A 25,469-nucleotide genomic window follows, 5' to 3' on the forward strand; every position below is an offset into this window, starting at 1 on the left:
TCACTGTTGTGGCCTCTCCCATTGTGGAGCACAGGCTCCGGAAGCGCAGGCTCAGCGGCCATGGCTCACGGGACCAGCCGCTCCGCGGCATGTGGGATCTTCCCGGACCGGGGCACGAACCCGCGTCCCCTGCATCAACAGGCAGACTCTCAACCACTGCGCCACCAGGGAAGCCCTTATGTTTTAATTTTTAAGTTGAAATATAGTTGATTTACAATATTATGTTAGTTTCAGGTGTACAGCGAAGTGATTCAGTTGTATATATTTTTTTCAGATTATTTTTCATTATGGGTTATTACAAGATACTGAATATAGTTCCCTGTACTATACAGTAAATCCTTGTTGCTTATCTATTTCGTGTATAGTAGTTTGTATCTGTTAATCCCATACTCTTAATTTGTTCTTCCCCCTCCCTTTCCTTTCCCCTTAGGTAACCATAACTCTGTTTTCTATGTCTGTGAATCTGTTTCTGTTTTGTATATAGATTAATGTGTATTATTTTTTAGATTCCACATGTAAGTGTTATCATAAAATATTTGTCTTTCTCTGTCTTACTTCACTTAGTATGATATTCTCTAGGTCCATCCATGCTATGGCAAATGGCATTATTTTATTCATTTTTATGGCTGAGTAGTATTCCATTGTATATATGTGCCATATCTTCTTTATCCATTCATCTGTCGATGGACACTTAGGTTGCTTCCATGTGTTGGCTATTGTAAATAGTGCTGCAATGAACGTTGGGGTGCATGTGTCTTTTTGAATTATGGTTTTGTCCATATATATGCCCAGGAGCGGGATTGCAAGATCATATGGTAGTTCTATTTTTACTTTTTTAAGGAACCTCCATACTGTTTTCCAAAATGGTTGCACCAATTTATATGCCCACCAACAGTGCAGCAGGGTTCTCTTTTCTCTACACCCTTTCCAGCATTTATTATTTGTAGACTTTTTGATGATAACCATTCTGACTAGTGTGAGGTGACACCTCATTGTGGTTTTAAATTATATTTCTTTAATAATTAGAGATGTTGAGCATCTTTTCATGTGCCTGTTGGCCATCTGTATGTCTTCTTTGGAGAAATGTCTATTTAGGTCTTCTGCCCTTTTTTTTTTTTTTTTTTGCGGTACGCAGACCTCTCACTGTTGTGGCCTCTCCCGTTGCGGAGCACAGGCTCCAGACGCGCAGGCTCAGCGGCCATGGCTCATGGGCCCAGCCGCTCTGTGGCATGTGGGATCTTCCCAGACCAGGGCACGAACCAGTGTCCCTTGCATTGGCAGGCAGGCTCTCAACCACTGCGCCACCAGGGAAGCCCTGCCCATTTTTTGATTGGGTTGTTTGTTTTTTTGATATTGAGCTCTATGAGCTGTTTGTATATTTTGGATATTAACCCCTTGTCAGTGGCATCATTTCCCAATATTTTCTCCCATTCTGTAGGTCTTTTCGTTTTATTGATGATTTCCTTTGCTGTGCAAAATCCTATAAGTTTGATTAGGCCCCATTTGTTTAATTTTACTTTTGTTTCTTTTGCCTTGGGAGATTGATCTAAGAAAATATTGCTGTGAATTATGTCAGAGAATGTTTTGACTATATTCTCTTCTAGGAGTTTTATGGTGTCTTGACTTATACTTAGGTCTTTAAACCATTTTGAGTTTAGTTTTGTATATGGTGTGAGGAAGTGTTCTAATTTCATTGATCTACATGTAGCTGTAAATCAGTACAGCTTTCCCAATACCACTAGAGGCCAGAATTATTTTGACACCAAAGTATGTGAGAATAACTTTACAAGAAAAAAAAGAGGAAAGGCCATTCTCTCATGAACAGGAGAGGCATAAGTCCTAGATAAGATATTAAGCAATCAAATCCAGCAACATATAAAAAAGACATTATATCATTAAGTTATATATATTCATAAAATACAACATAGAAAAACATTTGCATATCAATGAATATAAATCACCACATTAATAAAATAAAGAAGAAATTCACGTGATCACTTCAAGAGTTACAGGAAAAAAATGATGTAATTCTGAACAAAGTAGGAGTAGAAAACTTTGCTTAATTTTTGTAGAGCACTTTACCTAATATGGCAGAATATACATTCTTTTCTAATGTATATGGAGCATTCACCAACATAGACCATATGCTAGACCATATAACATACCATATGTCTCCGTACATTTCAAAAATTAATGTTGCACAGAATATGTTCTTTGACCCAAACAGAATTAATTTAGAATTCAATAATAGATATCTGTAAAATCCTCAACTATTTGGAGATTAAACAACCCATTTCTAAATAATGCATTAATCAAAGAAGACATCATAAACTAAAAAAACATTTTCAACTAAATTAAAATAAGAAGCACAACATACCAAAATTTGTGGGTTGCATCTAAAGTGAGATATTCTGTGATCTAAGCTTTCACCTTAAGAAACTTTTTAAAAGGAAGAAAAAAATAATAAAATTAAAAACAAAAGTTAAACACAAAGGAAGCAAAAATAAAGAGCTAACTATGGTAAAAGTGGAAATCAAGGATATAGACAACAAAACATTAGAGAAATTTAATGAAACCAAAAAAAGCTTCTATTAAAACAATAAAATTGATAAGATCTAAGTTGATGAAAAAGAGAAGGTACAAATGATCAGTATTAAAAATTAAAAAGATATAAGTACAAATCTTATAGAAATTAAAAGAAAAAAGAAAATGTAATAAAAAAACTGTCAATACTAAAACAGGCATGATTCAATCAAATGATCAACTCAGTATATGCAAGAAAATTGACAAAATTCAATACTCATTATAAAAGATCTCAGCCAAGCTAACAATAATAGGGAATTTACTTATTATGATAAAGGGTGCCTTCAGAAAACCTAGCAGTAACTTCAAATGTAATGGTAAAGACTACATGCTTTTGCCCTAAAACCAAGGAAAATGTCAAAGATGTCTGCTGTTATGACATTTATTCAATATCAATTCCATTTACAGAAACATTTACAAGAGTATCAAAATCATGAAATACTTAAGTATAAATTTAACAAAATATATGAAAGACCTGTACACTTATAACTACAAAACATTGATAAGAGAAATGGAGACTTAAAGAGTTGGAGTGACATACTTTATTCATAGATTAGGTAACTCAGTATTGTTCAGATGTCAGTTCTTCGAAAATTGATCTATATTTTCAAGGCTATCTCAATCAAAATCAAAGCAGGCTTGGTTTTTTCCTCAGGAATTAAACTGATTCTAAACGTTTACAGCAGTCCCCCCACCCCTTACCCAAGGTTTTGCTTTCCATGGTTTCAGTTACCTGTGGTAAAACTTGGTCTGAGATTATTAAATGAAAATATTCCAGAAATAAACAACTCATAAGTTTTAATTTGTATTCTGTTCTGAGTAGCAGGATGAAATCTCAAGCTGTCTTGCTCTGTGCCTTTGTCCAGCATATCTTGCCCTTTAGTCACTTAGTGGTTGACTGGGTTATTGGATCAACTGTCACAGTATTGCAGTGCTTGTGTTCAAGTAACTCTTTTTTGTTAATTATGGCCCCAAAGGGCAAGAGTAGTGATGCTGGCAATTAGGATATGTCAAGAAAAGCTGTAAAGTGCTTCCGTTAAGTGAAAGGTGTAAGTTCTCAACTTAATAAGGGAAGAAAAAAAATTACATGCTGAGGTTACTATGATCTACAGTAAGAACAAACCTTCTACCTGTGAAGTTGTGAAGGAAAAAAAATTTGTGATAGTTTTTCTGTAGCACCTCAAACTGCAAAAGTTATGGTCATAGCATGTGGTAAGTGCTTAGGTAAGATGGAAGAAACATTAAATGTGTACAATAAGGTATTTTGAGAGAGAGACCACATTCATGTAACTTTTATTATAGTATATTGTTCTATTTCTTATTAATTATTGTTAATCTATTTCTGTGCCTTATTTATAAATTAAACTTTATCATAGGTATGTATGTACAGGAAAAAACCATAGTATACATAGGGCTCGGTTCTATCTGTGCTTTCAGGCATCTACTGGGGGTCTTGGAATATATCCCCTGTGGATAAGGGGACAACTACTGTATATGGAAAATTGAAGGACTTAGACTTATCAAAATAATTTTGAAAAAGGCTACAAAGCTTGAGGGCTTACTCTACCTGCTTTCTAAACTTATTATAAAGCTACAGTAATTAGGACAGTAAGATACTGATATAAGGGATACACATATAGAATAATAAGATAGAATAAGATGTCCAGAAAAAGACTCACATTCAAATATGTTCAGTTAGTATTTTTAAAGTACCAAGATAATTCAATGGGTAAAAAATAATATTTTCAAAAATTGATGCTGAAATTCTAGGATATACTTCTGAAAAAAATGAACCTTGACCAGATCCTCATACCATAAATTCACCATAAAATGGATCATAGTCTTAAAGGTAAAAGCTAAACCTGTATATATTTATAAGAAAACACATTAAAAAATCTTTGCAATCTATGGGTAAGCAAATAGTACCACGCATAAAACACCAGTCATATAAGAAAGATCATCAAAGTTAAAATGTCTGCTCTTCTAAAGATACCATTAATGCCACTCATTACTACAGTAGAGAAAATCTGAAAGATAGACAATTCCAAATGATGGCAAGCATGAGGAGAAAGTGAAACTTTCATATACTGCTGTCAGGAGTGTAAAATTTGTCCAACTACTTTGGAGAACTGTTTCAGTTGTTTCTGATAAAATTAAACATGTGCTTACCATGAATCCCAGCAATTCTCTTCCAAAGTGGAGTGAAAAGAAAATATGTCCTCATAAAGATTTGTGTATGAGTGTTCATAGCAACCTTATTCATAATAACCATAAATTGGAAACCAGTCAATATCTATAAACAGATGATTTGATGGAAAATGGATAACATTTTGTGCTGTATCTATATATCGTCATACTACTTTGCAATAAAAATGAAAAAACTAATGATACACACGACGATGTGAATGAATATGCGGAACAAAAGAAAGGAGACACAAAAGAATGCCTACAGTATGATTCTTCATATATGAAATTATAGAGGAGGCAGAACTGATCTACTGTGACCAAAAGCTGATTGGTGTTTGTCCAGGGCCATGCGTTAGTAGGGTTAACTGCACGGGGACATGAGAAAAGTTTTCAGATGATGAAAGTAAAATATTTTGATTGTAGTGGTGACTATATGAGTATTTACATTTATGAAAACTCGTTCTGTAAACTTAAAAATGAAACATTTTCTTATCTGTTAAATATATAAAATATATGCAAAATAAAAACGAAACTATAAAATGGATATTTTAAAAAATCACAATGAGAAATCGCAACATTGCCAGTAGAATGGCAACAATTAAATAAAAACCTATTTAACAACATCAAGTGCTGGAGAGTATGTAGAGTGACTATAACTCACACACAAGGTGGATGAGTAGAGAATGTTCATCTGCTTTGGAAAACTCTTTGATAGTACTCACTAAGAATGGACATTTATCCAAGATAAATACAACTGTTCAGTCAATAGCACAGCAGAAAAATAAATTGAGATACATAGTACAGGCAACAACATGGATGAACCTCACAGACCCAATGTTGAGCAAAAGAAGTTAAACACAAATGATACGATTCCATTTATAGAAGTTCAGAAAGAGGCAAAACTAAGATAGAAGGCAGAATCATGACTGCTTCTGGTGGGATAGTGGTATGCTGGGCCTCTGGGATGCTGTTGTGTTCTTTTTTGTTTTTTTCTTTTTTGGCTGTGCCTAAGGGCATGGATCGAACCCATGTCCCCTGCAGTGGAAGCGTGGAGTCCTAACCACTGGACCTCCAGGGAATTCCCTAATGTTCTATTTTTATATGACTATTTGTTACTAAGGTCTGTTTCTTTTTAAAATTCATCAGTTTGTAGAATTGTGATTTATGCACTTTTTGCATATCTAATACTTAAACAAAATATTTAAATTTAGAAAATTAGATCATATTGTGGTTCTTAAAACTCTCCACTGCCTTCCCACCACACTTCTAATCAAATCCCAAATCCCTGCCCACTAAGCTCTGGCCACACTGGTTTTTTTCTCTTCCTTCATTTTTATACCTTTTCACTTGCAGTTCCCTCTGCCTGGAACACTACTTTCCAAAACATTTACCTAGCCTGCTTTTTATTGACATTCAGGTCTCTGCCTTTCCTGAAATCTAAAAGCAGTTCTTTGTCACTTTATTTAAAACCCTGCATTTTTTTTTCAGTGTAATTCGTACATCTGAAATTATCTTATTTATTTATTTCATAACAGTTTCTGGCTCCCCTAGTTAGACTGCAACAGCCATTCTTACAGCAACTTTGAATGTCTTGCTCTCTGCTGTGTCCTCAGTGACTAGAATCCTGCCAGACAGGAAGATAGATGTTCAGTAAATAATTGGAATGTGAATAAATTTATAGATGAATGAGTGAATGAATGAACTAAGAAGCGTATTATATAGAAATTAATGACTATCATATAGTCATTCATATGACTATGAAATATTTTTATGGAACTGCATTAGGCAGGGAGAAGTGTTAGGGAGTGATGTTTTTCTTCTATCCCTTAAATGATATTGTTGAAATATAGCCCAAGGAGTGATGATTTCAGCAGCTTTCCATTCCAAATAGTAGAATATTTATTTATTTATTTAGCTCAGGCTTCCCTTATCCTACAGTATTACTGCTGAATTTCAAAGGTGAATAATTTTGGATAATGATTATATGCTACCCTAAAAACCTGAGTAGTATGAACATGCATTTTTTCCAATATACTAAATGTATATTCTAAACAAATTATTCATAAAACATATCAGCATGTCATATTTTTATACTAAAAGTAGCTTATCATCTAATTCGCTTTGTTCACTTTCTAAAGAGTTCCAGGTGCAGGTAGGCACATAAATACCTTTTGATGATGATGATGATAATTTGCTGAAATTTCTTAGACATAACATTTTCCTCACACTGTTTTAGCACCTATGTTCTCTTTTATTCTTGCTAAATTTTGCCACTTGCAATATTTCATTTTCCCAGTTTGAACTATTACATGGTTTACAATTCCTAAGAATTTTTCGTCTTTTAGCCTTGTGTTCCCTCAACCCCTCAGTCTATTGTCAGTAAATGGTGAATAACAGCAAACTATATACAGAATTTAGCAAATGTTTATGAAAGGCCATACTCTCAAAGCTAAATGAATAGAAGTAATCTATTATTAAAATTAGGCATCTTTTTAAAAATTTTATTTATTTTTTATACAGCAGGTTCTTATTAGTTATCTATTTTATACATATTTGTGTATGTATGTCAATCCCAATCTCCCAATTCATCACACCACCACACACCAACCCCCCACTTTCCCCCCTTGGCATCCATATGTTTGTTCTCTACATCTGTGTCTCTATTTCTGCCTTGCAAACCAGTTCATATGTACCATTTCTCTAGATTCCATATATATGTGTTAGCATACGGTATTTGTTTTTCTCTTTCTGACTTACTTCACTCTGTATGACAGAGGTCCTTCCACCACAGAGGTCCATCCATGGACAGAGGTCCATCCACCTCACTACAAATAACTCAATTTCGTTCCTTCTTATGGCTGACTAATATTCCATTGTATATATGTACCACATCTTCTTTATCCATTCGTCTGGCGATGGGCATTTAGGTTGCTTCCATGACCTGGCTATTGTAAATAGTGCTGCAATGAAATTGGGGTGCATGTGTCTTTTTTTAAAATTTTTGTTTATTTTATTATTATTATTTTTTTGGCTGCAGCATGCGGGATCTTAGTTCCCGACCAGGGATCGAACCCAAGCCCCCTGCAGTGGAAGCTTGGAATCTTAACCACTGGACTGCCAGGGAAGTCCCATGTGTCTTTTTGAATTATGGTTTTCTCTGGGTATATGCCCAGTAGTGGGACTGCTGGGTCATATGGTAATTCTATTTTTAGTTTTTTAAGGAACCTCCATACTGTTCTGCATAGTGGCTGTATCAATTTACATTCCCACCAACAGTGCAAGAGGGTTCTCTCTCCACACCGTCTCCAGCATTTGTTGTTTGTAGATTTTCTGATGATGCCCATTTTAACTAGTGTGAGGTGATACCTCATTGTAGTTTTGATTTGCATTTCTCTGATAATTAGTGATGTTGAGCAGTTTTTCATGTGCCTTTTGGCCATCTGTATGTCTTCTTTGGAGAAATGTCTATTTAGGTCTTCTGCCCATTTTTTACTTGGGCTGTTTGTTTTTTTAATATTGAGCTACATGGGAATTAGGCATCTTTTGCAGAACATACTCTAAATGGCTTATTATACTGCTGATTAAGACAAAAGTTCAATCATAGAAACCAAGGTATATTCTTAGGAAGACACATTTGGAGTATAATTCATGTGAAATAAAACTATGTTTGTCTTAGCCTCATTCTAATCTATTATTTCTAAGAATGGTGTTCATAACATCAAGAAATCAGTAGTTACTAAGAAGTTATACGTTTTTCTAGCAATGTCTTTGGAAAGAAAACATTTAAGTATTAAACATTTGTGTGTACATGATTTTACTTGATCCTCGCCACAACCTTAAGTAATAAATATTTAGCTTGTTAATTATGGTTATTTTGAAGTCTTTGTCTTCCAGTTACAGTATCGTTTCTGAGAATGATTTTATTAGGACTTTTCTAGTTACTTTTTCCTGCTTCTTTGTATGTCTAGTTTTTTGTTTTATAGAATGCCATGTACTGGGGAGGATTTTAGAGGTTCTTTATTATGTTATCTTCCTCTTAAGAATATTATGTCTTATTGGTTGATCACCACAATTCTCACAACAAAGTACCTATAGGCAACCTTAATGTATTGTACTCTTAAAGTTTTAAGAAGGTAGATCTCATTCTATGTACTCCTACCACAATAAAATAAAATAAAAGGATGATTTTAGGCTCTACTAAAGTGGGTCTATTTCTGTTTTGCCTGTATTCTTAGAACATCATATTTAGTTCTAGGTTATAGCTTTTCTGGGGTGTCAATTGAAAATCTGGTGTGTTCATGAAGGCCTTCTGCATTTGGAATAGCCTAGGCTCCTATGTCTCTCCAGCATTATGTGATCTCTGAAATCCCTGCCCTCCTCTCTAGCCTCTTCATTCTGTTCTCTGATTGGCCTTCCAGAGTCTCACCCTGAATATGCTCAACTTAGGAGCTGGCCAAGGACCCAGGGAGGAATTTATACATAGATTTTTAGAACGCTTTTCCTACAGTTCTCTCTTCTCAGTTTTCTATCTGTCAAGTTCCAGCTGCCTTTATGTCCACATACTTTTTTCTTTGTCTTCTCCATCCAGTGAGTCCGTAGCGCTCCTTGGGCTCTATTAACCTGTGTTATGGTTTGGAAAACACCTTTAGACGCATGACCACCCAACACCTCCTCTTTCAGTTTATATCTGGTGAGTCGTTGTTTTGCTACCAAAATCTCCCATGATATTTTCTGTCCCTTAAAGATGCAAATTCTGTCTAACTATATCATCAGCTCTAGACCTGTTTATCATGAGTTTTCCTGTCAGTGAACTCAGTCCTACACCCCTAGACTATGTAATATCCAACTTATCCATCCTAAGACCTTAAAACTTTCATGGCCTCAGGTTTCAATATTGCTACAGATTAGCATCTGATTCCTAAACCAGTTTTTTAGTACAATGCCTTTGCCTAAAAGAGTTGCTATTTATTCATCCAGATTCCTTTATCTAGTGTGGAACTGTGTGGTGTATGGTCCCAGCTTCTGAAATATCAGCATTACTTATTTTGACTGAAGCCAGTTGGGCTAAAGCAAAACCAAACTTCCTTCTGCTAAAACTATATCAAAGTGTTGAAAAACCTCAGAGATCCTTCCTTAGCAGGCAGGAATATTTTTCTGTTGAGCATCAATTAACTTGAATACTGCCTCTGAAACTATCCAACAAAAAATTTAAGGGATTTCAGAGCTTTTCACTGAAGGCAGGTGAGTAATATAAACCTCTTATCTTCATTTATCCTGTTTCTAAAATGGTCAGTTTCATAAATGGTTGTATTAGATACCAAACTTGTCCAATATATTGTGCAAAATAGAATGAAAAGAGAGAAGAATTGGTACACAATAAAATGTGAAGACTCCCAGCAACTTAGTCCTCCAAAATAAGTGTGAAATTTTTTTTTCCAGTGTGTGAAAGATTTCCCTTTATAGGTCTGCTGAGTTGTGTTTTGTCAGCTCCTATTAAACTGTGTTGTCATAGGTACCTGTGAATCATATAGAGTGTAGAAAGACTTTATTTCGGCTTTTATAAGCCTCTGCAAACAAGGGGGGAAAAAGATGTAAAATCTCTGATTTTAGTGAGGCTATTCAGTTTCTTGTTTGTTTCTTTAAGTTTCTTGTGCTAAGAAGCCATACTTTTGGTGTCTAGGCATATTCAAGAAGTCTCAAGGGACTTTGGGTATTTATAAATAGGCTGTTTTTTCTAACATGTATGCATAAAAATATAATTATTTTATGAATGTTTTATATTGTTTCAGTGACTACACAATGCATTGTCGTTCCATTCAAAAATACATATCTGGTATGTGTTTTTGTGTGTGCATGTGTGTGTGTGTGTTGATTTTTTTGCCACTTTTAAAAAATTTTTATTGGAGTATAGTTGATTTACAATATTGGTTACTTTCTGCTGTACAGCAAAGTGAATCAGTTATACATATACATATATCCACTCTTTTTTAGATTCTTTTCACACATAGGTCATTACAGAGTACTGAGTGGAGTTCCCTGTGCTGTGCAGTAGGTCTTTATTAGTTATCTATTTTATATATAGTAGTGTGTATTTGTCAATCCCAGTCTCCCAATGTATCCCTCCCCTCCTTTACCTCCCTGGTAACCATAAGTTTGTTTTCTACATATGTGACCCTATTTCTGTTTTGTAAATAAATTCATTTGTACCTTTCTTTTAGATTCCACATATAAGCAATATCATATAATATTTGTCTTTGTCAAACTTACTTCACTCATAATCTCTAGGTCCATCCATGTTGCTGCAAATGGCATTATTTCATTCTTTTTTATGGCTGAGTAATGTTCAATTGTATATATATACATTATGCTTTCTTTATCCATTCCTCTGTTGATGGACATTTAGGTTGCTTCCATGTCCTGCTATTGTAAATAGTGCTGCAGTGAACATTGGGGTACATGTGTCTATTCAAATTATGGTTTTCTCCAGGTATATGGCCAAGAGAAGGATTGCTGGATCATACAGTAGCTCTATTTTTAGTTTTTTAAGGAACCTCCATACTGTTTTCCATAGTGACTATACCAATTTACATTCCCACCAACAGTCTAGAAGGGTTCCCTTTTCTCCACACCCTCTCCAGCATTTATTATTTGTAGACTTTTTGATCATGGCCATTATGACTGGTGTGAGGTGATACCTCATTGTAGTTTCGATTTGCATTTCTCTAATAATTAACAGTGTTGAACATCTTTTCATGTGCCTTTTGGCCATCAGTATGTCTTCTTTGGAGAAATGTCTGTTTAGATCTTCTGCCCATTTTTTGTTTGCATTGTTTTTTTGTTATTGAGCTGCATGAGCTGTTTGTATATTTTGGAGATTAATCCCTTGTCGATCGCTTTGTTTGCAAATATTTTCTCCCATTCTGTGGGTTGTCTTTTTGTTTCATTTATGGTTTCTTTTGCTGTGGAAAAGCTTTTAAGTTTAATTTTGCCACTCTTTTGAAATACACCCAAGTGGTAATTTAATGTATATGACCTCAGCTTCAGTGAATGCCAGGACTTCATTAATGGATCCTAAATACAGAAAAATTGATTGAGACTGTGACTAGGGAAACTAACACAGTGTCACTCATAAGAGGTAGCAATAATTCATATGAATGTCCAAGGGTTGGTGGTAGAAATGTAAACCTTTGTAAATGAGATCACTGTTGGGAAGAGCCTGTTTTCAGAAATGTCTAAGCAGTTGCAGTGTTTAGTCATGTGGATAACAATATTTGAAGAAGGTCCATCCATTTTGGAGCTAAATCTGAAGGAGTTGTTGAGATACAGGGAGAGAAGATTAGAAAGACTATGTCTGTTATGAGGGTCCAAATTAAGCAAGTTTGTGTTTAGGGTATGTTTCTAGGGCCATAGGTAAAACAGCATGTTATTTAGTAAATAGAAGTCGAGATCTACTAAAAAGTCAAACCTAGAAAGATTAGGGAGAAAAGAGACAATTTGGGTAGACATGAATACCTAGTGCCTCATGTCAGATTTATGACAGCAAGACTAATTTCAGCAGCTACCTGATGATAACCTTGATTTTCTAATACAGTGACAAGTTTGGTCTGGATCTGTGCATGAACAATATTTCTAGCATACCCAGGTATGAAAGAAGTAAACTATACCTGGTTTTATTCATTCCACAGGGACATATGATCGACAAAATAAGTCTTTTTTTAAGTGATCAAAAAGAGCTTTCATTTTCAGCAGGACTAAATGTGTAAGGGAAGCACTGCCACAGCTTTGACCAGCTTGGTGTCTTGTAAATACTGCCACATATAAAGATCTTGGAAGTTGTTACTCTCATCTTTACAACAGGAAAAAACTGAACAAACTGAAAATCAGTGATTTTTCTTGAACTGAGGTCACAGAGCAAACCAACACTCTTAAATCTGGAGAGACAGGTGGATCCAGGGAGTATGTCACGATCTGCTTACTTGGAGTGGAAGCTGCTAGAGACATAAACTGGTGTGAACACCTAAATGGCAATTTTGATAACACTGATTGTGGACTAACATGAGAGTGAGAAACTCTTATTGGCCAGAGTCTTATGGAGGTTCCCACACTTTGAGTTTTACCTCTGGGAACCCCACCAGGTTCTCACAGTGAAGCGTCGAGAAAGAGTAATCATTGTGAACAGGGCCCAGAGCATTCTCCATAACAAAGGCCTACTCTACATGGGAAAACGCTTTATCAGAACCTTATCAGAGATGGAAGAGGGGCATTTTCCCTCTAGCTTTCCTTCTCACCTAAGGGGTAATATAACTAAGAAACAATTTTGAAAGTCACAGGCCAGGGACATGAGCCTACTAAAAGACTAAGAGTTAATCATAAAATTACGAAATACTTCCCCTCCCTACACCTTACCACCACACCAACAGAGCTTCAGTATAATTGGATTACAGCTGAAAGACCTGAAAGCTGCAGACTCCCTCAGAGGAGTTTTATGAAAAGTACAAAGTGAAGAGGGGAGACCAAACAAGGACATTAGAGGAATTTGAAGTCTCTGACACATACTATGAGGTCAGCATTACCCTAGTACCAAAATCAGACAAAGACACTATAGGAAAAGAAGCTACAGACCAATATTTCTCATTAACATAGATGCAAAATTCTTTAACAAATTATTTACCAATCAAACAACAGTGTATAAAAACTAATTATGCTCCATGACCAAGTGGGATTTATTCCAGTTATGCAAACCTGGTTAGTTATTTGAAAATCAATCATTGCAACCCACCTGTCAAAAGCTAAAAATGAATTGATCATTCAATTGAAGCAGAAAAAATATTTGAGCAAATCCAACACCGACTATGACAAAACTCTCAAAAAACTAGGAATAAAAGAGAACTTCCTCAACTTGATAAAGTATATCTACCAAAAGCACCCCCTAAGCTAACATTATACTTGGTGGTGAAAAACTGGACACTTTCCAAGATGGGCAACAAGGCAAGGATGTCCTGTCCCACCATTTCTATTCAAGACCATACTGAGTCTCCCAGCTAGTTCAGTAAGACAAGAAAAGGATATAAAATGTATACAAATTGAAAAGAAAAATAAAACGAAACTGTTAGCAGATGACATGATTGTCTATATAGAAATTCCTAGAGAACTGGAAAAAAAGAAAAAAACCTCCTGTAACCAAAAAGGGAATATAGCAAGGTAGCAGGCTACAAGTTAATGTGCAAAAGTTAACTGTTTTCCTATATACCAGCAATGAACTATTGGAATTACAAAAGAAACCCAACAACCTTTTACAATTGCACCAGAAACATGAAATAATCAGGTAGAATGCTAAAAAACTAAGTGCAACATCTAAATACAGAAAAGTACAGAACTCTGATGAAATAAACAAAAGAAGATTTAGACAAATGGGGAAATATTTTGTGACCATGGATTAGAAGACACAATGCTGTTGAGATGTCATTTTTCCCTGCCTTCATCTATAGTTTCAATGCAATCCCAGTCCAAACACCAGTAAGCTATTTTGTAGATATTTGTAATTTTTTTCTAAAGTTTATAATGCAAAGGTCAAGATCTAGAATAGCCAACATAGTACTGAAGAAGGGCGAAGTTGGAGGATTCACATTACTTGATTTCAAGAATTATAATAAATCTACAATAATCAAGACAGTGTGTTTATGGAAAAAGAATAGATACATTGATCAACTGAACAGAATAGAACCTAGAAGTAGACCCACACAAATATAGCCAACAGAGCTTTGACAAAGGACCAAAGTCAAATCAATGGAGAATGACTAGTCTTTTCAGTAAAGGGTAAAGGAGCAATGGATGACCACCTTTCACAAAATATATTTCAAAATTGATCATAGGCCTAGTATAAAACCCCAAAGTATAAAACTTCCAGAAGACAACAGGAGAAAATATAGGTAACTTCGGATTCGGTAATGAATATTTAGCTACAACACTAAAGGCACAATACAGGAAAGAAAAAAATGGTAAGTTGGACATGTTTTAAATTAAAAACTTTGCTCTGTGAAAGACAATATTAATATAATCAAAAGACAAGCTATAAACTGTGAGAAAATATTTTTAAAACACATATCTGATAAAGGACTTGCATCCAAAAATACACAGAGTACTCTTAAAACTCAACAATAGGAAAACAACCCACATAAAAAATGGGCAAAAGTTCTGAACCGATACCTAACCAAAGAATGTATACATGTGGTGTATAAGTATATGAAAAGATCCTCAACATCATTTGTCATTAAGGAGTTGCAAATTAAAACAGTAATGAGATACCACAACACACCTATTTGTATGGCTAATATAATAAAATTGGCAATACCAATTGCTGGCAAGCGTACAGAGTAATGGGAGCTCTTATTCTTTGCTGGTGAGAAAGCAAAATGAAATAGCTATTTTGTGAAACAGTTTGAAAGTTTCCTACAAAGCTAAATACTGTCTTACCATGAAGTCCAGCAATTGTACTCCTAGGTATTTACCCAACTAATCTGAAAACTTACGTCTACACAAAAACCTGAACAAAAAATATTTATAGCAGCTTTATTCATAATTGTCCCAAGCTGGAAGCAACCCAGATAATCAGTAGGTAAATGGATAAACAAACTTTGGTAGATCCAGACAATGAGATATTATTCAACAATAAAAAGAAATGAGCTGTCCAAGTCAAGACATGGATGAATTTGAAATGCATATTGCTAATTGAAACAGGCCAATTGGGAAAGCTATATACTGAGTGATCCCAAATGTGTGACATTCTTGAAAAGGCAAAACCATAGCAAAGTTGACAGGGGGCAGAGGAGGGTTGTATAGGTAATGCACAGGGGATTTTTTTTAGGACAATGAAGCTATTTTGTATGATACTGTAATTGTAGATACATGACAAAATGCATTTGTCCGAATCCATAGAATTTTATATCACAAAGAATGAACCTTAATTTATGCAAGTTAGAAAAATCATTTAGAAGGTCAAGATGGGTTGCAGAATGTGAGAAAATCTAGTTGTTTGTAAATATATGAAACAATCTGACAGGGGTGGGAGTGGTGGTGGAGGGGGGAGTTGCTGACCTAAGTAACTTTGTAAATGAATGGAGTCTGTAAGACTAAAGGCAAAAGAAACTAAATAAGCATTGTACTGTAGTTGATACATGAGGTTATGGGTTAACATTTATGATACTGCTATGAGTGTACACTGTAACCGAACAATTAAGCAAATGGATGATGGATGGTGGAAGGTAGGAGCCAGGAGTCAGGTTTTTCACTGTTAGAGTGAAAATTTACAAATAAGCAAGGGCAGGAGGCAAGGGGAAGGGGGCTAAAATGTAACAGACTAGAGTTGAAGTCATCAGTTTAAATTCATATTTAACTTAATATGAATAGAGATAGTTATATATAGAATTAGTTATAGGTATTATATATCTTGGGGTTAGTATACACATATATATTTCCTTGCTCTGTCAGCTGAGAGGGCCTAGAAGCAATGATACTCCCAGTAACAATTAGCACACCTAGTGTCCAGATCTTGGTTTCTAATATCATTCTCCAATAAAAGGTACCAGGGCTCCTTGGAGAAATGGGTGATTCTAGGACTGGGGCAGGAAATATTTAAGATGAGCTTGGAGCATCTTGTAGGTACCAGCAAGGAAGGAAGTTCTCAAGAAAAAAGGGGAAAGTATGCCAAAAGAGCACCAGAGCCAACTGAAAGAGCTCCTAGTAGCCAAAGCTGGAACAATTTAAGGAAAATAATAAATAAAGTAGTATTGGATTATAACCCAAAATGTAAAATAAATACCTACAAATTCATACTAGTATCAATAAATTATTTAACAAGTAAGCAAGGGAGGGGAGACAAGTCTCCTTTGCAAAAAAAAAAAAAAAATCAAATATTTAATGTGCATACTTCACCCTCAAGGAGGTGGAGTATAACTCTGCCTCTAAATGTCAGCTAATTATAGTGACTTCTTTCCAAAGAGCACAGTGCAGAATGAGGGCAAAAAAGACTAACTTCACAGTGGAGAAATCTGATAAAGAGTACCTCAGCCAGGTGATCAAGGTCAACAGCAACAGTGAAAAGTCATGTTGATATTATATTCCCTTGATATGATGTGATTAAAGTGGTATTTTATCTCTGCAATCTTCCCAAACATGCATAACTCCAGTCTAATCACGAGGAAAACATCAGAAAAATCCCAGCTGAGGAGCATTCAACAAAATACCTGAGCAGTATGCCTCAAAACTGTCAAGGTCATTAAAAATATGGAATATTTGAGAAACTGTCACAGTCAAGTGGAGCCTAAGAAGACATAAATAAATGTAGTACCTGGCAAGCCCCTGGCCGGGTGAGTTCTTGGGACAGAAAAAGGACATTAAGTAGAAACTAAGAAAAATCTGATCAAAATATGGGCTTTAGTTAATAATAATATGTCAGTATTGGTTCATTAATTGTAACAAATATACTATACTAACATAGGACGTTAAAAATACGGAAAACTGGGTGTGGGGTGTATGGAAACTCTGTACTATCTTAGCAACTTTTCTGTAAATTTAAAGCTGTAATAAATTTTTTTTAAAGCAATCAGAATTAATTTAGACATACAATGAATAAATGTATATATTTATACATATATAGAAGTGTTAAGTCATTCAAGTAAATGTAGATCTACATCTATCATGCATTAAATTGATTTCCTAATATTCTTTGAATGTATTTTTTAACCATATAAAAGTATTACATTAACATTGTGTTAAGTTTTTTTTTCAATTTTTTTATTTTATTTTTTTATTTTATTTTATTTTTTGGCTGCACGAGGGCTTTTTCTATTGTGGCGAGTGAGGGTTACTCTTCGTTGCCATGTGCGGGCTTCTCACTGAGGTGGCTTCTCTTGTTGCGGAGCATAGGCTCAAGGCATGTGGGCTTCAGTAGTTGTGGGACGTGAGATCAGTACTTGTGGCCTGCGGGCTCTAGAGCGCAGGCTCACTAGTTGTGGTGCATGGGCTTAGTTGCTCCGTGGCATGTGGGATTTTCCCAGACCAGGGCTTGAACCCGTGTCCCCTGAATTAGCAGGTGATTCTTACCCCCTGTGCCAGCAGGGAAGTCTCTGTGTTAAGTATTATAACACAAGGTATTACAAAAAATATTATCTTGACTGAAAAACTTCAGATTAAGATTTCAGTAGCATTGAGGGTTTATTATTTACCAGGATATTTAAAAAGCACTTTCTCAAAATAACTTTACACATATATAATATATATAATTACATATAGTAATAATATGTAACTGTTAATAATAATATATAATCTATTAACATAAAATATTATTCCAAACATATTTGATATAAAGTTCTTTTCAAGGATTCATAAATCTAATAAAAGCACTAAAAATGATCTTTTAACAGTTCTAATTTGGTTGATGAATATATATATTATATATAAAATAAACATATATATTCCTCTAGATACGTTTCTGAAGCGGATGGAATAATTATTCTTACAAGTGACTAAAATCTTATATATGACGTTCATTAAGGATACAATAACTCTATGGCAGTTATTGCCATGGCTGCAAAACCTTTTATTTATTTATTTAGCCTTGACATTGCTTTTATTTATTTATATATATTTTTAACATCTTTATTGGAGTATAATTGCTTTACATTGTTGCGTTAGTTGCTGCTGTATAACAAAGTGAATCAGCTATATGTATACATATATCCATATATCCCCTCCCTCTTGTGTCTCCCTCTCACATTCCCTATCCCACCCCTCTAGGTGGTCACAAAGCACCGAGCTGATCTCCCTGTGCTATGCAGCTGCTTCCCACTAGCTATCTATTTTATATTTGGTAATGTATATATGTCCATGCCACTCTCTCACTTTGTCCCAGCTTACACTTACCTGTCCCCATGTCCTCAAGTCGATTATCTACATCTGCGTCTTTATTCCTGTCCTGCCCCTAGGTTCTTCAGAACCTTTTTTTTTTTAGATTCCATATATATGTATTAGCATATGGTATTTGTTTTTCTCTTTCTGACTTCTCTCTGTATAGCAGACTCTAGGTCCATCCACCTCACGACAACTCAATTTTGTTACTTTTTATGGTTGAGTAATATTCCACTGTATATATGTGCCACATTCTTTATCCTTTCATCTGTCGATGGACACTTATGTTGCTTCCATGTCCTGGCTATTCTACATAGAGCTGCAATGAACATTGTGGTACATGACTTTTTTTGAATTATGGTTTTCTCAGGGTTTATGCCCAGTCGTGGATTGCTGGGTCATATGGTAGTTCAATTTTTAGTTTTTTAAGGAACCTCCATACTCTTCTCCATAGTGGCTGTATCAATTTACACTCCCACCAACAGTGCAAGAGTGTTCCCTTTTCTCCACGCCCTCTCCGGCATTTATTGTTTCTAGATTTCTTGATGATGGCCATTCTGACTGGTGTGGGGTGATACCTCATTGTACTTTTGATTTGCATTTCTCTAATGATTAGTGATATTGAGCATCCTTTCATGTGTTTGTTGGCAATCTGTACAACTTCTTTGGAGAAATGTCTGTTTAGGTTTTCTGCCCATTTTTTGATTGGGTTGTTTGCTTTTTTAATATTGAGCTGCATGAGTTGTTTATAGAGTTTGGAGATTAATCCTTTGTCGGTTGCTTCATTTGCAAATATTTTCTCCCATTCTGTGGGTTGTCTTTTCGTCCTGTTTGTAGTTTCCTTTGTTGTGCAAAAGCTTTTAAGTTTCATTAGGTCCCATTTGTTTATTTTTGTTCCTATTTCCATTTCTCTAGGAGGTGGGTTAAAAAGGATCTTGCTGTGATTTATGTCATAGAGTGTTCTGCCTATGTTTTCCTCTAAGAGTTTTACAGTGTGTGGCCTTACATTTAGGTCTTTAATCCATTTTGAGTTTATTTTTGTGTACGGTGTTTGGGAGTGTTCTAATTTCATTCTTTTACCTGTAGCTCTCCAGTTTTCCCAGCACCACTTATTGAAGAGGCTGTCTTTTCTCCATTGTATATTCTTGCCTCCTTTATCAAAGATAAGGTGACCATATGTGCGTGGGGTTATCTCTGGGCTTTCTATCCTGTTCCATTGATCTATATTTCTGTTTTTGCGCCAGTACCATACTATCTTGATTACTGTAGCTTTGTAGCATAGTCTGAAGTCAGGGAGCCTGATTCCTCTAGCTCCATTTTTCTTTCTCAAAATTGCTTTGGCTATATTGGGTCTTTTGTGTTTCTGAACAAATTGTGAAATTTTTTGTTCTAGTTATGTGAAAAATGCCATTGGTAGTTTGATAGAGAGTGCATTGAATCTGTAGATTGCTTTGGGTAGTATAGTCATTTTCGTAATGTTGATTCTTCCAGTCCAGAACATGGTGTATCTGTCCATATGTTTGTATCATCTTCAATTTCTTTCATCATTGTCTTATAGTTTTCTGCATACAGGTATTTTGTCTCCCTAGGTAAGTTTATTCCTAGGTGTTTTATTCTTTTTGTTGCAATGGTAAATGGGAGTGTTTCCTTAATTTCTCTTTCAGAGTTTTCATCATTAGTGTATGGGAATGCAAGACACTTCTCTGCTTTAATTTGGTATCCTGCTAGCTTACCAAATTCATTGGTTAGCTCTAGTAGTTTTCTGGTAGCATCTTTGGGATTCTCTATGTATAGCAACATGTCATCTGCAAGCAGTGACAGTTTTACTTCTTCTTTTCAGATTTGGATTGTTTTTATTTCTTTTTATTCTCTGATGGCTGTGGCTAAAACTTCCAAAACAATGTTGAATAATAGTGGTGAGAGTGAGCAACTTTGTCTTGTTCCTGATCTTAGAGGAAATGGTTTTAGCTTTTCACCATTGAGAATGATGTTGGCTGTGGGTTTGTCATATATTGCCTTTATGATGTTGATGTAAGTTCCCTCTATGCCTACTTTCTGGAGAGTTTTTATTATAAATGGGTGTTGAATTTTGTTGAAAGCATTTCCTGCATCTATATTGAGATTATCATATGGTTTTTATCCTTCAGTTTCTTAATATGGTGCATCACATTATTTGATTTGCATATATTGAAGAATCCTTGCATTCCTGGGATAAACCCCACTTGTTCATAGTGTATGATCCTTTTAATGTGCTGTTGGATTCTGTTTGCTAGTATTCTGTTGAGGAATTTTGCATCTATATTCATCAGTGATATTGGCCTCTAGTTTTCTTGTGACATCTTTGACTGGTTTTGGTATCAGGGTGATGGTGGCCTTTTAGAATGAGTTTGGGAGTGTTCCTCCCTCTGCTATATTTTGGAAGAGTTTGAGAAGGATGATAGGTGTTATCTCTTCTCTAAGTGTTTGATAGAATTTGCCTGTGAAGCCATCTGGTCCCGAGCTTCTGTTTGTTGGAAGATTTTTAATCACAGTTTCAATTTCAGTGCTTGTGACTGGTCTGTTTATATTTTCTATTTATTCCATTTCAGTCTCAGAAGGTTGTGCTTTTCTAAGAATTTGTCCATTTCTTCCAAGTTGTCCATTTTATTGGCATATAGTTGATGTATTAATCTCTCATGATCCTTTGTATTTCTGCAGTGTCAGTCGTTACTTCTTTTTCATTTCTAATTCTGTTGATTTGAGTCTTCTCCCTTTTTTTCTTGTTGAGTTTGGCTAATGATTTGTTAATTTTGTTTATCTTCTGAAAGAACCAGCCTTTACTTTTATTTATCTTTGCTATTGTTTCCTTCATTTCTTTTTCATTTATTTCTGATCTGATCTTTAAGATTTCTTTCCTTCTGTTAACTTTGGGGTTTTTTTTGTTCTTCTTTCTCTAATTGCTTTAGATGTAAGGTTAGGTTGTTTATTTGCTATTTCTCTTGTTTCTTGAGGTGGGATTGTATTGCTATAAACTTCCCTCTTCCAACAGCTCTTGCTGCATCCCATAGGTTTTGGGTCTTTGTGTTTTCATTGTCATTTGCTTCTAGGTATTTTCTGATTTCCTCTTGATTTCTTCAGTGATCTTTTGGCTATTTAGTAGCATGTTGTTCAGCCTCCATGTGTTCGTATTTTTTACAGTTTTTTTCCTGTAATGGATATATAGTCTCATAGTGTTGTGGTTAGAAAAGATACTTGATATGATTTCAGTTTTCTTAAATTTATGAAGGCTTGATTTGTGACCCAAGATATGATCTCTCCTGGAGAATGTTCCATGAGCACTTGAGAAGAAACTGTATTCTGTTGTTTTTGGTTGGAATGTCCTATAAATATCAATGAAGTCCATCTTGTTTAATGTATCATTTAAAACCTGTGTTTCCTTATTTATTTTCATTTTGGATGATCTGTCCATTTGTGAAAGTGGGGTGTTAAATTCCTCTACTATGATTGTGTTACTGTCAGTTTCCCCTTTTATGGCTGTTAGCATTTGCTTTATGTATTGAAGTGCTCCTATACTGGGTGCATAAATATTTACAATTTTTATATCTTCTTCCTGGATTGATCCCTTGACCATTATTTAGTGTCCGTCTTTGTCTCTTGTAATAGTCTTTATTTTAAAGTCGATTTTGTGTGATATGAGAATTGCTACTCCAGCTTTCTTTTGATTTCCATTTGCATGGGATATCTTTTTCCATTCCCTCACTTTCAGTCTGTATGTGCCCAAGTGTGTCTCTTGTAGACAACATATATATGGGTCTTATTTTTGTATCCATTCACCCAGTCTATGTGTTTTGCTTGGAGGATTTAATCTATTTACCTTTAAGGTAATTATCAATATGTGTATTCCTATTACCATTTTCTTAATTGTTTTGGGTTTGTTATTGTAGGTCTTTTCCTTCTCTTGTGTTTCCTGCCTAGAGAAATTCCTTTAGTATTTTTTGTAAAGCTGGTTTGGTGGTGCTGAATTCTCCTAGCTTTTACTTGTCAGTAAAGCTTTTAATTTCTCCATGGAATCTGAATGAGATCCTTGCTGGGTAGAGTACTCTTGGTTGTAGGTTTTTCCCTTTCACCACTTTAAATATGTCCTGCCACTCCCTTCTGGCTTGCAGAGTTTCTGCTGAAAAATCAGCTGTTAACCTTATGGGGCTTCCCTTGTATGATACTTGTTGCTTTTTCCTTGCTGCTTTTAATGTTTTTTCTTTGTATTTAACTTTTGATTTTTTGATTAATATGTGTCTTGGAGTGTTTCTCCTTGGATTTTTCCTGTATGGGACTCTCTGTTCTTCCTGGACTTGACTGACTATTTCTTTTCCCATGTTAGGGAAGTTTTCAAGTATAATCTCTTCAAATATTTTCTCAGACCCTTTCTTTTTCTCTTGTTCTGGGACCCCTATTATTCAAATGTTGGTCTCTGAGACTGTCCTCAGTTCTTTGCATTCTTTTTTCTGCTCTGCAGTAGTTATTTTGACTATTTTATCTTCCAGGTCACTTATCCGTTCTTCTGCCTCAGTTATCCTGCTATTGATTCCTTCTAGAGAATTTTTAATTTCATTTATTGTGTTGTGCATCATTGTTTGTTTGCTCTTTAGTTCTTCTAGGTCCTTGTTAAACATTTCCTGTATTTTCTCTATTCTATTTCCAAGTTTTTGGATGATATTTACTATCATTACTCTGAATTCTTTTTCAGGTAGACTGCCTGTTTCCTCTTCATTTTTTTGGTCTGGTGGGTTTTAGCTTGCTCCTTCATCTGCTGTGTATTTCTCTGTCTTCTCTTTTTGCTTATCTTACTGTGTTTGGGGTCTCCTTTTTGCAGGCTGCAAGTTCGTAGTTCCCCTTGTTTTTGGTGTCTGCCCCCAGTGGGTAAGGTTGGTTAAGTGGGTTGTGTTGGCTTCTTGTGGAGGGGTATGGTGCCTTTGTTCTAGTGGATCAGTCTGGATCTTGTCTTTCTGGTGGGCTGGACCATGTCCAGTGGTGTGTTTTGGGGTGTCTGTGAACTTAGTATGATTTTAGGCAGCCTCTGTGCTAATGGATGGTGTTGTGTTTCTGTCTTGCTTGTTTGGCATGGGGTGTCCAGCACTGGAGCCTGCTGGTCGTTGAGTGGAGCTGGGTCTTAGCGTTGAGACATAGATCTCTGGGAGAGCTCTTGCCAATTGATATTATGTGGGACCAGGAGGTCTCTGGTGTTCCAGTGTTCTGAACTCAGCTCTCCCACCTCAGAGTCTCAGGCCTGACACCCAGCCGGAGCACAAAGACTCTGTCAGCCACATGGCTCAGAAGAAACGGGAGAAAAAAAAAGAAAGAAATAAAATAAAATAAAGTTATTAAAATAAAAAATTTTAAAAATATATTAAAATAAATAAATTTTTTTAGATAATACAAAAAAAGAAGAGAGCAACCAAACCAATCAACACATCCACCAATGATAATAAGTGCTAAAAACTGAACTAAGATAGCCATATAAATCAGAAACTAGTCAGTCGCAGACAGCAAACCCCAAGTCTACAGTTGCTCCCAAAATTCACCGCCTCAATTTTGGCATGATTCGTTGTCTGTTCAGATATTCCACAGATACAGGATACATCAAGTTGATTGTGGAGATTTAATCCACTGCTCCTGAGGCTGCTGGGAGAGATTTCCCTTTCTCTTCTTTGTTTGCACAGCTCCTGTGTTTCAGCTTTGGATTGGCCCTGCCTCTGCATGTTAGTCGCTCTCTGGCATCTATTCTTCGCCCAGACAGGAGGGGGTTAAAGGAGTGGCTGATTAGGGGGCTGTGGCTCACTCAGGCTGGGGGGAGGGAGGGATATGGAATGTGGGGTGACCCATCGGCCCAGAGGCCGGTTTGACGTTGCAACACCCTGAGGTGTGCCATGTTGTCTCCTGGGGAGGTTGTCCCTGGGTCACGGGACCCTGGCAGTGGCGGGCTGCACAGGCCCCCGGAGTGGAGGTGTGGACAGTTACCTGTGCTCGCGCACAGGCTTCTTGGTGGCTGCAGCAGCAGGGTTAGCATTTCATGCCTGACTCTTGTGTCCATGCTGATAGCCGTGGCTCGTGCCGGTCTCTGGAGCTTGTTTAATTGGTGCTGTGAATCCCCTCTCCTGCTGCACCCCAAAACAATGGTCTCTTTACTCTTAGACTGGTCCAGACTTTTTCCTGGACTCCCTCCCAGCTAGCTGTGGTGCCCTAGCCCCCTTCAGGCTGTGTTCACGCAGCCAACCCCAGTCCTCTCCCTGGGATCTGACCTCCGAAGCCCGAGCCTCAGCTCCCAGAACCCACCCACCACAGTGGGTGAGCAGAAAAGCCTCTCGGGCTGGTGAGTGCTGGTCGGCACCGATCCTCTGTGCGGGAATCTCTCCTCTTTGCCCTCTGCACCCCTGTTGCTGTGCTCTCCTCCATGGCTCCAAAGCTTCCCCACCCAACCACCCCCTGTCTCTGCCAGTGGAAGGGCTTCCTGGTGTGTGGATACTTTTCCTCCTTCACAGCTCCCTCCCAGAGGTGCAGGTCCCATCCCTATTTTTTGTCTCTGTTTTTTCTTTTTTCTTTTGCCCTACCCATGTACGTGAGGAGTTTCTTGCGTTTGGGGAAGTCTGAGGTCTTCTGCCAGTGTTCGGTAGGCATTTGTAGGAGTTGTTCCATATGTAGATGTATTTTTGATGTATTTGTGGGGAGGAAGGTGATCTCCACGTCTTACTCCTCTGCCGTCTTGAAGGTGCTCCCCCAAACCTTTCTTTAAGCCATGCTCAATGACTAACATTTGGTAT

The sequence above is a fragment of the Lagenorhynchus albirostris genome, chromosome X, assembly GCF_949774975.1.
Source record: "Lagenorhynchus albirostris chromosome X, mLagAlb1.1, whole genome shotgun sequence".
Classification (NCBI taxonomy): domain Eukaryota; kingdom Metazoa; phylum Chordata; class Mammalia; order Artiodactyla; family Delphinidae; genus Lagenorhynchus; species Lagenorhynchus albirostris.